Raw genomic sequence first — 15,208 nt, forward strand, 5'->3', positions numbered from 1 at the left:
TGTTTCCTTGCAAAAAAGAAGAAGCAATGTTGTGTTCATATGATACAAATACGGTCTTTTCAGGAATGTAATTTTGAGGCCATTTTACCGCTTGAAATTCCAGTCAAAACTCAATAAAAAACTTTCAAATGGTTGAGGATGCAACTGCAGATACCCCAAATAATATTTCCACTACATCAATGGTCAAATCAATGGTGCCTCATGAGCAAGTGATAAAAATAGATGATGAAAAGGAAAAAGAAAAACTTAGTACGTATGCATTAGCCTTGATCTGAAGCAATTGTAAAGAGAAGTCTCGGCCATCCAATTTGCCTCGTTCTTACTCTGGGAGTGGAAGAAGATATTTAAAGAAATCGACATGACACGAAAAGGGTCATGCGATGCAGCCCGTGCAGAATTATGTGCACGAGGTAAATTTACCTTGCAAGTCTATTGTTTCTTACGGCAATGGTTCTGGAGCGCAGTGTTATTGTATAAAAAATGTCGGTAATGTCTCCCTACACATTGCCGTAAAATTACAACACCATCATTTGTATTTTAGTAGCGTAAGATTACCTCACCCACCTTCGTTTGCGGTGGAAGGTCAGTTTCCTCCTCCTTGTTTAATCTTACCTCAAGTAGTTTATTTCTTACCTGCTAAAGTTTTGGCCGTGGGATGGTATGGGGTGAGGAATAAGAATTGCTCACCCAGGGTGACGAATAGCGCGACCCTATATATATATATCCTACTACTGGGTGTAATTACACCCACTTCTCATATACTACCTTTTGGTAGTATATCCTCTACTTTATTATTTTTAGTATGTTCATATACTATATCTAAAATACTCCAAAGTGATTTATATGAAAAAATTGCAAGCGAGCTCATAGTTTTATTGTATTTGTGAAATACGTACATATTTGTACGCGAAATGCAGTATGCACAAAATTTGATATATACTATCAAAAAAGTAGTATATATATACTACCTAAATATTATCATATACTACATACTACGCGTACATACTCTACGATATGATAGATACTAACTAGAACGTAAAAAACGAAAGTGGGAGTAACTACACCCGGTAGTAGGAAAAATTTATATAAAGTAACACTATTCTGATCCTGGGATCAAAATAGTTATTCTGATCACAGCGCCCTATATAGGGACCGCGAGGTGTTCCAGAGATCCAAATAATAGGAACCCAACTTGCCCACTATGCACCTCCCGAACGGCCCATTACAAAATTCCCGACCATCTCTCCCTGCCTTCCTCCTGCCGCCGCGGACAGCCTCCCACCCGACACTGCCATGCCCAGCCTCCACCCGCCACCGCGCCCTGCCTCCCCCCGCCGCCGCCACGCCCCTGACTCCCCCGTAACCTTCCACATCTGGCAGGAGCTCCGACCGCCGCGCCGCCCCCGCCCCGAGAACCGGCAGCCGCGCCATCCCCCGCCCAGGGATTCGGCGGCCGCACCGCCACTGCTCCACCGCCGCGGCCCCGCCAGCAACCGCCCCACCGCGCCTCCGCCCCGCCGCCCACCCCAGGGGAGCACTTCTCCGTCGAAGATCTCCCCCTCGACCGGCGCCCTGGAGCTTGTCGCCCAGGGGAGGTTGATGAAGACGCCCTCGCCGGCCTTCAAGTAGACGCCTGGCTGGGGCTCTCCGGAGCCTGGCGCTGCGGCAGCGGCGGACGGGTCGGCGGTCGGTGCAGCGCCTGGCGCTCCTGCGGCCTCAGGGCCGTCAGTGCGATCACCAGACCCCTCGCCAGTTGCTGCGGCGGCAGCCTTGGCGGCCTCTGCGCCGGGAGGATCGTCAGCACTGGCCGCTTCTTCGGCGGCAACCTCGGTCTCCATCTGCTCCGCAGCAGGTGGGTCTGACGGCCGGAAAGGGGAGAAGAGTCAAGCAAATATTCAACAAGAAGAAGATCAAAAGAAGAAGAACCCGAGGGAATTTTTGAAGCAAGAGGAGTACCTGCACCAGGTTCTGCAGTCGTGGTCTCCGCCGTCGGGGGGCCGCTGGTGCTATCCCTTGCCGGAGAACCCTCCCTTGCCGGAGACTTCTCCCTTACCGGGAAGCCCTCCCTTGCCGGAGAGTTCTCCCTTGTCGGGGGATTCTCCCTTGGCTCCTGGTGGGGCTACTTGGCTCCTACACAAGTCAACAAGCAGATATCAGCAAAGACAAGTACCCATGCGCGGCTCACAGCGGAAAGTAAACCGTATACTTACGCTGGGGGCTGCTCTGGAGAAAAGTTGCCGGGTCCGGCAAGATTGTCTCGGGTGCATCCCCTTCTGTCGCCGTGGGTTCATCCTCGATGATAATCACCGGCGCCTTGGCTCTCTTTGCTGCTCTCTGGGCCAGAGTCCTGAAAAGGAACAAGTTCAGAGTAAAGCAAATCAGATACAAGACAAAACAGCAAGGATTGAAGAACTACAAGTACAACAACGGAGTCTTACTCTTCTTCTTCTTCCTCGCCGGAGCTGAACGCGGAGAAGTCGAAGTCTGGCTCACGTCCGGCGCGAGGAGGCGGAGGAGTAGCTTCCCTTGGCCGCTTGGCGGGAGCAGTGGCGGTGGTCTGAGATGATCCCGCTCCGGCTGGAGTAGAAGCGGTGGTCCGGGAGGGCCCCGCTCCAGTTGTCGTTGCAGCGTGAGATGCTCCCGCGGCAACAGTGCTTGCCGCGGTGGAGCGTGTTGCGCGGCGCGGCGGCTGTTCGCTCGCCTGCTGCTCTGCCACGTCACCAACCTTGCGGAGACGCCTTCTTGGTGGGGAGGGAGGCTCCTGCCAAGTTGGCACAATTCCATGCGAGTCGCACTCCGGCATCATTGCACGGATGCGGTCGAGCGCGAAAATGTTGCACAACGGAACGACGCCCCCGGCAACCTGAACACCTCAGGATGTTGGGGGTCATACTTGAAGAGCTCCTGGAGCATCGCATTGAGCTCCAGAACTATGAAGTTAAAATTGAGGCCCGACCGCAGCCTCATGATGTCTGCCGCGTTCTTGAACTCCCAAGTGGGCCTCCCCCGCTCCTTCAGGGGGGTGATGCGGCGGCGAAGGAAATCTGCGCCAACAGCGCCTACAGTGAGCCTGGCAAGCCTGAGGCGTAGGATCCTGGTGACGGCAATCTTCAGCCTGTCATCTTCCGGGTCCACGTCGCTCCAATCGCTGCCGCGTGCTACTGGGGTTTGGCGCCGGGTGGTGAATGCCTGCGGGTTCTCCTCGTCAATCCAGCACCAGTCTGCTCTCCACTCCTCCCACTTGCCGTGGAATTATCCCTCCAGATAGGTTTCTTTCTTGCCGGCCCTCGAGATCCAGGCGATTCCGCCGGATAATGGCTCCCTCTCTCTACTCGGGGAATGAAGAAGTGGCGGAAGAGGGCTACGTTGGGAAGGACTCCAACAAAGTTTTCGCAGAGATGTGCGAAAACTGCCATGGTCAGAACGGCATTCGGGGTGAAGTCAAGGAGGTGGAATCCGTAGGTATTCATGATGTCGCAGAAGAATTCAGAGAAAGGCGGGCAGAGCCCGCAGTAGAAGAACAATGCAAAGAAGGGGTATCCATTCGGAGCCTTCTTCCAAGCGGCGGCGGGGAGTACCTTCGTGTGCGGATGCGCTCGCGTCTCCGCCGTCCAGAAAAGGTAGTAGTTCTCCCTCAGCTCCTTCGCGCCAAGCTTGGGGGGGGAAGATGGCCCGCTCCTTCCGCAGCGCCGCGAGCCGCTGCGCCTCGGTCGACTTCACGACCTTCCCCTTGTCGGCTTTTGGAGCCATGGCGAAAGCAGTGGAGGAGGTTGACGGCGTTGGTGGTGCTGGTGGCGATGGGGGGCGGAGTGCTGCTCTCTCTCTCTCAGCTTTGGGAAGGCGAGGGAGCGGCGGAGATTTCTGAGATTGGAACAGCAACGGGCGAGTGGGCGAACTGCCCCTGTTTCCCCTGCTTATAAAGAGGGAGGGGGCGGGCGTTCCGCATTTCCGAATAACGAAACCACCCATGATCTCTCCCACGACGCCGCATTCAACGCGTGCCCTTCGGGGAGGGCGCGGTGGATACGGAGTAAGATACGGCATAACCTAGGCCGCGCGTGCCCGTGCCCTGTTTTGGGCCTGGCCCAACAGCGCTCGGCACCGTGTATGGCCCAGGCCCGGGGGCTCCTGTCGGTGTACTAGAGTAGGGGTACCCTAGTATCCCGAACTTGTGCATGGGCAGTCGCAGCATCCCGCGGCAAGGCTTGCCGGGTGACCGCCAAGGTCCTCCGTGGTTCCTTCGGAGCCATTCAAGAACAAAGTGTCCAAGCCAAGAAGACAAGACCCCGGCAACAGGAGCTTGCCGGGAAGGCTAACAAAAGCATCCCAAGACCCCGGCAAGAGGAGCTTGCCGGGAAGGCCACCCAAGGCACTTCAAGGAACTTGCCGCGGCACGCCACGCGTCCCGGCAAGGCCCGGTGAGCGACAAGCTCCCGGATGCGACAAGACAACGACCGCGGCAAGGCGCTTGCCGTGATGAGCCACCTCTCTATGCCCGCGCTCCAGCACATCCACCAACGTGTCGCTCTGGGACCCTTCCAGGCGTACGTGGCGGGAGGCTATGCAGCCAGCGGCGCACGGTGGCAAGCGGCGCTGACAAGTTTGCCATCGTGGCGAGCGGTGGCATCCATGACGGTCCCTTTTGCACTGTTTAGGCGACACAGACGGGCATTTAATGCCCTTGTCCCCTGCCGTCAGGGTTAGGTATGATACACTGTAGCGGGTGGCTGTACCTACGCAGCACCTTTCCAGTTTTACCCTTCGTCTCCGTTGCCACCTGTCGGTGACCCCTTGAGCATATAAAAGGAGGCCCATGCGCAACGTAGAGGGGGCTTAGCTAATTCAGAGAACACTCACGGTCGGTCTCGTTAGCTGCTGAAGTGTACTGTAGCACTTTGCGCTCCCGAGCCTGGGTAAACTGCTCGTGTGCTTCGCCTCGATCTGCTCTTTGCGCGATCTCCACCCCCGCCGAACCGAAAGGGACTCGGTCCGCCGGTCCCATAGGTGTCCGTGGATCAGTATCCCGACAGTATTGTAGATCTTGCCATGGCCAGACAAGTGTATGAGTGCAACTGGGTCCCTTCTCGAGTGACTGAGGACCAGCTGAATAATCTGGTGAAAACGGGCGCTTTAAGCGAGAAAAACGTCATTCACTGGAGGGTCCCTGGCACGGAATGTCCCCCTTCTCCCCAAGAGGGAGAAGTTATTGTTTTTGCTGATCATTTAAGCCGGGGCTTCAACCCTCCCAGTTCAAAGTTTTTCCGGGATAGGATGTCTTAGCCAACTTTGAACTACGCCCACAAGATATCGGTCCTAACTCCGTAACCAATATCTGCCACTTTCAAGTCTTCAGTGAGGTTTAACTTCAGGAGGAACCTTCAGTAGAGCTATTTAGGGACTGCTTTCACCTGAACTGTCGCACAAAATTCAAAGACGGACCCAACAAAGAACTGGGCGGTATGGCGATTCAGAAAAGGAAAGAAGTCACCTTCCCTCATGCCAATCTTCACAGCCACCCCAAAGAATGGAACTAGGCATGGTTTTATTGCAAGGACACCTCTCCTTCTGAAGAAAATACCCTGCCGGGTTACCGTCCGGAACGTCTGAGCAATACACACCCTTTTCCTCAAAGGGTGACTGCCAAGGAGAGAAGCAAATATGCTCCTCAACTATCCAAGCTTAGGGCCTTCATGGCAAACGGGTTGGCAGAGGTTGATTTTGCTCGCTGCTAGATATCTTGGAGCGTACTGCCCTTAAGCCAGTGCCCCGGTTTGATGTGCGAGTATACAGGAGATGTAAAGGATGCTCAACGGCACATTGATATCTAGCTTACAAAGGATGAAGTTACTGAAGCTGTGAAAAATATGTTGAATGAACCGGAGGATGTTTGTGCTCAAACCGGCCTACTCCCCTTTTGCGCCATCAACAAACCGCCAGTAGTAAGAATCATACCATCTGCATATCTGAAATTGCTTCTGTCCAAATATTATCTGAAAATGTTATTATTTTTGACAGGCCGATGATCCGTTCTGGAACAAGAAACCTTCACAAGATAAATCGGTGAAGCCAACCCGGCAAAAGACCAAATCTGTGAAGAAGCCTGCTAGCAGGAAGAGAACCACTGCATCCTCCAATCCACCGGCTGACGATGATGTGGGTAACCCGGATCTTGAGGTAGAACTTGACTCACTTGGCTTATTTTTCATACGCCTTATTGATGATGATTATTGCCAGGACGACGCTGAATTCAGTTACGCCGATGCTGCAGAGGTAATCGTTCTTTCCTCCGATTCAGACCCTTTGCCTTCACTAAAGACCCGTCGGGCAAACCGGAAAGTTAAATTTTCTCATCCTCTTGCTTACTTGGATCCAAACTTTCCTGTGAAGACACAACAGCACGAAGCTCGCCGCACGACCCGGCACAGCGGCCATGTAGCTACCTCCGCCGGTTTACCAAACAGTCCGGTTCAAAAACGCCGTTCAGAGGTCTCTAATTGCCTTGTCACTTCATGCCCTAAAGCAGGTTGTTTTCGTCAACCTCTTAATCCGTCTGATTCCAATTATTAGGGCACTTCTCATTCCTCCTCTGGTGAGTCGTCAGCTAACAATCTTCCACCTCTCAAAAGGGTCATTGGGTAAGTTGTTCACTTGCCTTATCTTTAACATGTATTTTATACGTTATATTGACCTTCATGCTTGACTTTCTCAGTGCCAAACCCAGACCAAGCAAGAAAGCTCGCCTGAACAAAACGCAGAGGAAAATACATCTGCTAAACCGGAGAGAATACCAGATCCTACAGATGCCAACATTGATGATGTGCTGAATGACCCACCACCACAAGACCATGACTTTGTTGCTGAACAGGCAGAGGTTGACACCACAGGCCCTGTTGATCAGCCGACCAGCTCTATCTGGACTGATAAACCGGCTAGTCCAGCAAAGAATACTGAAAAACCGGCGACCCCAGTACAAACCAGTGAAGAAAAAGATGATGATGTCCTTATTACTGGCTTTGGCCATACTGAACCAAGTAATCATGTTGCTTTGTCAAGACATACTGCCAAAGAGGAATTCTCTGCGGTTGGCAAAGGCAAATGGAATGCTGATTTGTGAACATATGCTGCTCTGAATGGTCAAGATCTCCATTCTGGCTATCTGAACCGGCTGTACACCAGCCGCGATTATGAAGCCGGTATGGTCAATATGATGAAGGAAAAATATAAGGTAACTTCCTATATGCTTCTCTGCTTGTCTTATTTCATAGCTTATCAACTCCAATATCCCCCAAGTGATGGTTTAAGATATCAACTTAAACCGGGACTTGTAGTAAGTATTCAATGTGAACCTCAATTGCATCTTTAACCTTGCTGACGTAGCCCCCAAGGGCCGGTTTAACTTTATAAAGATAAACCGAGACTTTATAAAAGAAAATTTCTGTATCAGTAGACTTTGAATAAATAGCCGTTAGCCCCCAAGTGCCAAGTTGAATACTTGTATTGAGCTTGGGACTTTGTAGAAATTGTACAATGAAGAGCAAATATGCATTAGCCCCCAAGTACCAAGGGCATAACTTGTTATGTGGTTGGTACTTCAAATTTGTACTGTCATTTCATCATATAACTATCTCTATGCAGGCTGAGCTGAGCAAGAGAGAAAATTAAACCGCCGACCTGTAGGAAAACCTTAAGTCGCAACAGGCAGAAACCTCCAAGGCAAAGGAAGAACTGACCAGCGCTTTGAGCGCTATGGAAAAAATTAAAGAGGGCTTCAACAAAGAGCGGGCGGATTGGACGACTGAGAAATCCGCTTTAGCGCAAGGGCTGAAAAAGCAGAAGCCGCTCTTAAACCGGTTGTTGATGAATTGACCAGCATGAAGCGACAGGTTCATGCCATGACTGCAGCTGTATTTGGTAGGTATCCTTGTTTTCTGAATTGAGCAGACCTTGTCATGTAGCTGCCGGTTTACTAACCCTTGCAATGATACAGGAACTCATATTGGCCACTTGGGATCGTATGTGCGGAAGAAGTTAAAAGCTGCCTACACTCTGATAGAGCAACTGTACTCTGGTGCACAACGGATCATCTACACTGCTTCCCACGAAAATTCATCGCCCACCTTGATCAAAGATACCATTGAAAGGTTATCTATGCTCCCTGCCCAGGTTGAAGAGCTGAAGAAATCTGCTGCTAGAACGGGTGCTTTGACCGCCCTAATCCAGGAAAAAGCGTGGGTGCCTGAATTTTATCCTGTTGAAGCGGCCCAAGGCTATCCCATCTTGAAGGAAGAAGGGACAAAATTTGATGAAGAGGATCTCCGAACCATAAACCGGGAAGTGCGCCCTCTGGCTTGTCAACTGGTTGAAGAGGCGGATCTTTCCCACTATCATTCCAACTATGATGATAAAAACAAGCGGGTTGATGTACCAATTCCTGAAGCTGAGAATCTTATCCCGCCAATCCGTAAGCACACTTACGCTCCTGACATTGAACCGTCCCTGCTGATAAGTGATGAAGCTGTATTTCAAGCCTTAACTGGGATCAACTGGGCAACTGTTGATTTCCAGCCACTGGGTAGGGAGGAAGAAGTTGAACCGGCGCGAGATGATCCGCAACCGTCAGGTCAAGCCGGTGACCAAGCATGAACCGGAGGCCGGTTTAGAATACTACATGCTGTGACATGTATTTGATAAAAACAATGATCTTTTTGGGCACTGGAACGCCTTGTAATTGGCTAGTTGACATACTTGGTCTGGTATGCCTTCGTGCATATTTATCTTTAACTGATGCCTGTTTGATTCGTAATACCTAAGATATGATATCCATATTCATCTATTCAAGCTGTTTCTGCAATCAAGAAGCTTAAAACGCCCTGGCGGTTTACCACCGGGCGGGTCAAGATACTCATGTATATAAAACCGAAGATGATAACTTTGGTTAGAACATATAACCAAATATGGAAATATATAATACCTGCCACCGTCAGGCATGGTGTTGGCTGGCCAACCTTGTAGCGGGGCTGATAACCCAAACTTTGGAGGAGAAAACAGCTCCTGTTAATATAAGGCCGGTTTACAATGTAAACCGTTCTGGGTTATGATAAACACCGGTTTACTCCATAATAAGATGGCAACATAAAATCGGACTGGGCAGATAGTCTCCGGATTAAGATTTGACCGTGTACCGTCAATTTGCAATTGACAGTCGAACCGGATTAACAATGTCGGTTTGAAAAAGCAGCAAAAAATGTTCATTAAAAAGAGAACATAACGCAAGCAAAGGCAGAAATAAAAACCATTGTAATCGAGGCTTTAAGCCGATCAAGAGGTGTTACCATGGTCGGACATGACCAATCCCCCAAAAGGTGTAGCTATGGTTCGAGTCAGCCAGGTCCCCAAATGATGTTGTGGCATTACGCCGATCAAGAGGTGTAGCTATGGTTCGGGTTCGATCATGCCCCGAAGTGATGCTGTGGCTTTGCGCTGATCAAGAGGCGTTGCTATGGTTCGGATACGACCAAGCCCCCAAGTGATGCTGTGGCATTGCGCCTATCAAAAGGTGTCGCTATGGTTCGGATATGACCAAGCCCCCAAGTGATATAATATAAAGCTGTTGAGAAGCTAAATCAAGGGGTAAACCAGATGCCGCTTTAAGAACAGAAGCTCCATGTAACCACACATGATGTAAAAATAACAGAGACCCCGCTTTAGATGAGGTTCCGGTTTATTGTATTGATCATAATATATACATTGTCATAATATGTACATAAGCAGAGCCTATACCTCAAGTATAGTAGGGCCGAAGATGAGCAATATTCCATGGCCGGTTGGTCTCCTCCTCCGACTTACGTGAGTCTTTGCGCTCTCGAACATCGATTAGGTAGTATGACCCGTTGTGTAGATTCTTGCTGACCACAAAAGGTCCTTCCCAAGGTGGGGATAACTTGTGCATATCCGTCTGATCCTGGATGAGCCGAAGCACCAATCTCCTTCTTGAAAGGTTCTCGTTCTAACCCGGCGGCTATGGTAGCGACGCAGATCTTGTTGGTAAATCGCCGAATGGACGGCCGCTATGTCACGCTCCTCATCTAACAGGTCGAGAGCTTCTTGCCGTGCCTTCTCATTGTCCGCTTCAACATATGCCGCTACACGGGGTGAGCCGTGACGGATGTCACTAGGAAGAACTGCCTCCTCTCCATAAACCATGAAGAACGGTGTGTATCCTATGGACCTGTTGGGCGTGGTATTGATGCTCCATAACACTGAAGGTAGCTCCTCCACCCAACAACCCGGCGTCCGTTGCAAAGGAACCATAAGCTGGGGTTTGATGCCTCTCAAGATCTCTTGATTGGCCCTCTCTGCTTGACCATTGGACTGTGGGTGAGCCATTGATGATACGTCAAGCCGGATATGCTCACGTTGACAGAACTCCTTCATGGCACCCTTGGACAGATTGGTGCCATTGTCAGTGATAATGCTATGTGGAAAGCCAAACCGGAAAATCACCTTTTTGATGAATTGAACCGCCATGGCCGCGTCACACTTGCTAACAGGCTCTTCCTCTACCCACTTTGTGAACTTGTCAACCGCCACCAGAAGGTGGGTCTTCTTGTCGTTGGACCTCTTGAAAGGCCCAACCATATCCAGCCCCCATGTTGCAAATGACCAAGTAATTGGAATCATCCTCAATTCTTGAGCCGGTACATGAGCGTGTCTTGAGAACTTCTGACAGCCATCTCAACGTCTGACGAAGTACTCAGCATCAACATGAGCTGTCAACCAATAAAACCCATGACGAAACGCTTTGGCCACCAAAGATTTTGAACCGGCGTGATGACCATAGTCTCCTTCATGAATTTCACGCAAAATTTCACAGCCTTCTTCAGGAGACACACAACGCTGGAATGCCCCTGTCACACAACAGTGATGCAACTCTCCATTGATAATAGTCATGGGCTTGGACCACCGGATTATCTGCCTGGCCAGAGTCTCATCCTCTGGCAACTCGCCCCGGTTCATATACGCCAGTTAAGGAACTGTCCAATCTGGGATAACATGAAGGGCCGCCACCAACTGAGCTTCCGGATCAGGAATAGCCAAATCCTCTTCACCAGGGAGCTTGACGGACGGATTATGCAGAACATCCAAGAAGACACTAGGCAGGACCGGTTTACATTGAGAACCCAGTCGGCTCAAAGCGTCCGCCGCTTCATTCTTCCGTCGGTCCACATGATCCACCTGATAACCTTTAAAGTGGCCTGCAACAATATCCACCTCACGACGGTATGCTGCCATGAGCGGATCCTTGGAATCCCAAGTGCCAGACACTTGTTGAGCTACCAGGTCCGAGTCACCGAAGCACTTAACTCGGCTTAGATTCATCTCCTTAGCCATCCGAAGACCATGGAGTAAAGCTTCATACTCAGCTGCATTGTTAGTACAAGGGAACATTAAACGGAGAACATAACAAAACTTGTCACCTTGTGGGGAAGTTAATATGACTCCAGCCCCCGAGCCCTCCAATTGCCTGGACCCATCAAAATGAATAGTCCAATAAGTGTGATCCGGCTTCTCTTCAGGTGCTTGCAGTTCTGTCCAATTGTTGATGAAATCCACAAGTGCATGAGACTTGATCGCCGTGCGAGGTATGTATTTCAACCCATGAGGCCCAAGCTCTATAGCCCACTTGGCAATCTGGCCAGTTGCTTCCCTGTTCTGGATTATATCTCCCAAAGGAGCAGAGCTGACCACTGTGATGGGATAACCTTGGAAATACCGCTTAAGCTTCCGGCTTGCCATGAAAACTCCATACACCAACTTCTGCCATGTGGGTACCTTTGCTTGGACTCAATAAGCACCTCACTGATATAGTAAACCGGACATTGAACAAGATATTCCTTGCCTACCTCCTTGCGCTCCACCACAATATCCACGGTGACTGCTCGAGCGTTAGCTGCCACATATAACAACAATGGTTCCTTATCAACCGGAGCAGCAAGAACCGGTGGATTAGCCATGTGTCGTCCTTCTTAAGGACCAGCACCGGATTAGCTAACCATTTAGGATGGAAAACTTCAACGATAAATCCAGCCGCTAAGAGCCTGGCCACTTTCTTTCCAATAGCTTTGCGTCTTTCTTCATTGAACCGACGGAGAAACTGCTTCACCGGTTTATACTTAGGATCAACATTAAGAGTGTGCTCAGTGAGTCCTCTCGGTACACCTAGCATGTCAGAAGGCTTCCACGCAAAGATGTCCCGATTCTCACGGATGAACTCGATGAGCGCGCTTTCCTATTTTCGGATCCAAGTTTGCGCTGATGCTGAACTGCTTGGACGAATCGCCAGGTACGAAGTCAACAAGCTTAGTCTCAGCGGCCAATTTAAACTTCAGGGCCGGATCATGCTCTGCAGTTGGCTTCTTCAATGAAGTCATATCTGCCGGATCAACATTATCTTTGTAAAATTTTAACTCTTCTGTGGCACAAACCGACTCAGCATAGGCCGCATCACCTTCTTCACACTCCAGAGTGATCTTGCGGCTTCCATGGATGGTTATGGTTCCTTTGTGACCCGGCATCTTGAGCTGCAGATAAACATAACAGGGTCGTGCCATAAATTTAGCATAAGCCGGCCGTCCAAACAGGGTGTGATACGGACTTCTGATTTTCACCACTTCAAAGGTCAACGTTTCTGATCTGGAATCGTGATCATCTCCAAAAGCCACCCCCAGATCTATCTTACCAACAAGATACGCTGATTTACTAGGCACTACACCATGGAACACCGTATTGGACGGTTTAAGATTTTCATCGGTTAACCCCATGCGACGGAAGGTTTCATAGTAAAGGATATTGATACTGCTTCCTCCATCCATGAGTACCTTGATGAACTTATAACATCCCACCTGAGGTGCCACCACCAATGCTAGATGACCCAGATTGTCAACCCGGGGTGGATGATCCTTTCTACTCCATACAATTGGGTGCTTGGACCAGCACAAGTAACGGGGCACTGCTGGTTCAACGGAGTTCACGGCCCTCTTATGAAGCTTTTGGTCACGCTTGTCTAAACTAGTGGAGAAGACATGATACTGCCCACTGTTTAACTGCTTCGGGTTGCTCTGATAACCCGATTGCTGCTGCTGCTGATTGTAGCCACCCGGACTGCCCTGATTACCTTGATTGTTGTGTCCACCCTGATTACCATTGAAGCTTGAACTGGAATTTCCTCCACCATAACCAGGCCCATGAGATCCGGAGCCTGAACCGCCACCTGGTCCGTGATCATACCGGAAATCATTAGAATTTTTGAACTCTTGCATGATGTAGCAGTCCTTCGAGAGGTGTGTGGCCGGCATCTCCTTCGTCCCATGTTTTGGACAGGGCTGGTTCAATAGGTAAGATAGGCGGTCCGGGTTAGGATTAGGCGCTCCGCTGTGATTGGGCGGTTTACCCTTTCGTCGCTGGCCCTTGTCCTATGTGCTGGTGTTGCCGCTCTTTTTCCCTTCCCTGCTTTATCATCATCATACTCGGGATCCCTGGTACTATCAGAGTCGGCATACTTCACTAACGCGGCCATGAGGGTCCCCATATCATTGCAATGGCGCTTTAGCCGTCCCAATTTCAACTTCAGAGGTTCAAACCGGCAGTTGCCTTCCAAGGTTAGAACTGCAGTATCGGCATTGATGCGGTCTGACGAATGCAAAATTTTCGAGACCCGGTGCACTCAACGGGTTGTCGACTCTCCTTCCTCCTGGACACAGGCAGCTAAGTCTACTATCAACATAGGCTGCTTGCATGTATCCTTAAAATTCTGGATAAACCGGGCTCTCAACTCGGCCCATGAACTGATAGAGTTAGCCGGTAGACTTTTTAACCAAGTACGGGCCGTTCCTTCTAGCATCATGGTGAAATATTTCGCACATGCCGCATCATACACATCAAGCATCTCCATGGCCACCTCATAGCTTTCCACCCATATTTCTGGAGATAAATCGGAAGTGTAATTCGGCACCTTACGGTGGCCCTTGAAATCCTTGGGCAGGCGCACATTGCGTAATGCTGGGACAAGGCACAACACCCCCAAAGAACTAGAGGTAACTCCTGGCTCGACTGATGTGGTTGGACGAACCCGAGTAAGCTGACGAGCTTCATACTACGTTGCTAACTCGGCCTCCCTACGCGCTCGGGCCCGGTCTACCACCTCCTGAGCATCACCAGCACCACCTGCCGGGTTGTTGCCACGGGGCGCTTCACGGTTCCGTGCGTTTATTGACACGGGTGGTTCATCCATACGCCTGCTGTATCTCTGGCTTGGACGAGGGGTGGAATGAATTCGATCACGGCTGTATGAATACGCTTCCTGTTGAACCAAGGCTATCCGAAGAAGCTCCTTATCCCGGCGCGTCTCAACAGCCATCGGAGAATCACCTTCAATCGGGATGGCCTCCAGTCGTGAAGCGGCAGCAACGAGATTGTCCATTGGAGTAGAATAATGACCCGGCGGCATTGGGACGGGCTGAGACACAATGTTGTTCTGCCGAGGTGGATCCATCAAACGTGGCTGAACCGGCGCACCCGCTCCAGGTGCCTCCGCCCGGTTTGCTACCGGCGGGTTACTGGTCCCCGCTCCTGGGGTGTTAAAGAGGTTCCTAGAATCGTAAACCGGAGGTAGGCGGGACCGGTGCCTCCTCTTCAGGACTTCATGCGATGCGTTTTGATCCAGCATAAGCCGATAACCCTGTGCGTCCAAAGCGGCCCGCTCCGCAGTCATCCTTACTTCCTTAGCCGCCAAATCGGCCTTGGCCTGGGTGATCTGATCCTTTATCTTTGTAATTTCCATGTTGTGGGCATCCTGATCTGCCGGGTTAGCCTCTTCCATGAGCATAGCCAACGCATCAAATAGATCAGATAAAACTTGAGCCGGCGGCCGCACAGGGCCTCCTGCCCGACTGCCGTCACCGTTGCTGACCCGGAGATCATTGCTGCTGCGGTCGAAGAGTGCATCTCCGCCTGTGTCACTACAAGAAAAAGACACATCCGTGACATTTTGGGCCGAACGAAATTTTTTTTTCTGTCATACATATGACAATTCTATGACGATAATTGTGACAAAACCCGGTATCATCATAGATGTGGTGGGCTCCTACTTCTATGACAAAAAATCATGATAGAAAATGGGCTTTTCGTCCTGGGCAGACAGGAGACACAG

The sequence above is a fragment of the Triticum dicoccoides genome, chromosome 3A, assembly GCF_002162155.2.
Source record: "Triticum dicoccoides isolate Atlit2015 ecotype Zavitan chromosome 3A, WEW_v2.0, whole genome shotgun sequence".
In the NCBI taxonomy this organism is placed as follows: Eukaryota; Viridiplantae; Streptophyta; class Magnoliopsida; order Poales; family Poaceae; genus Triticum; species Triticum dicoccoides.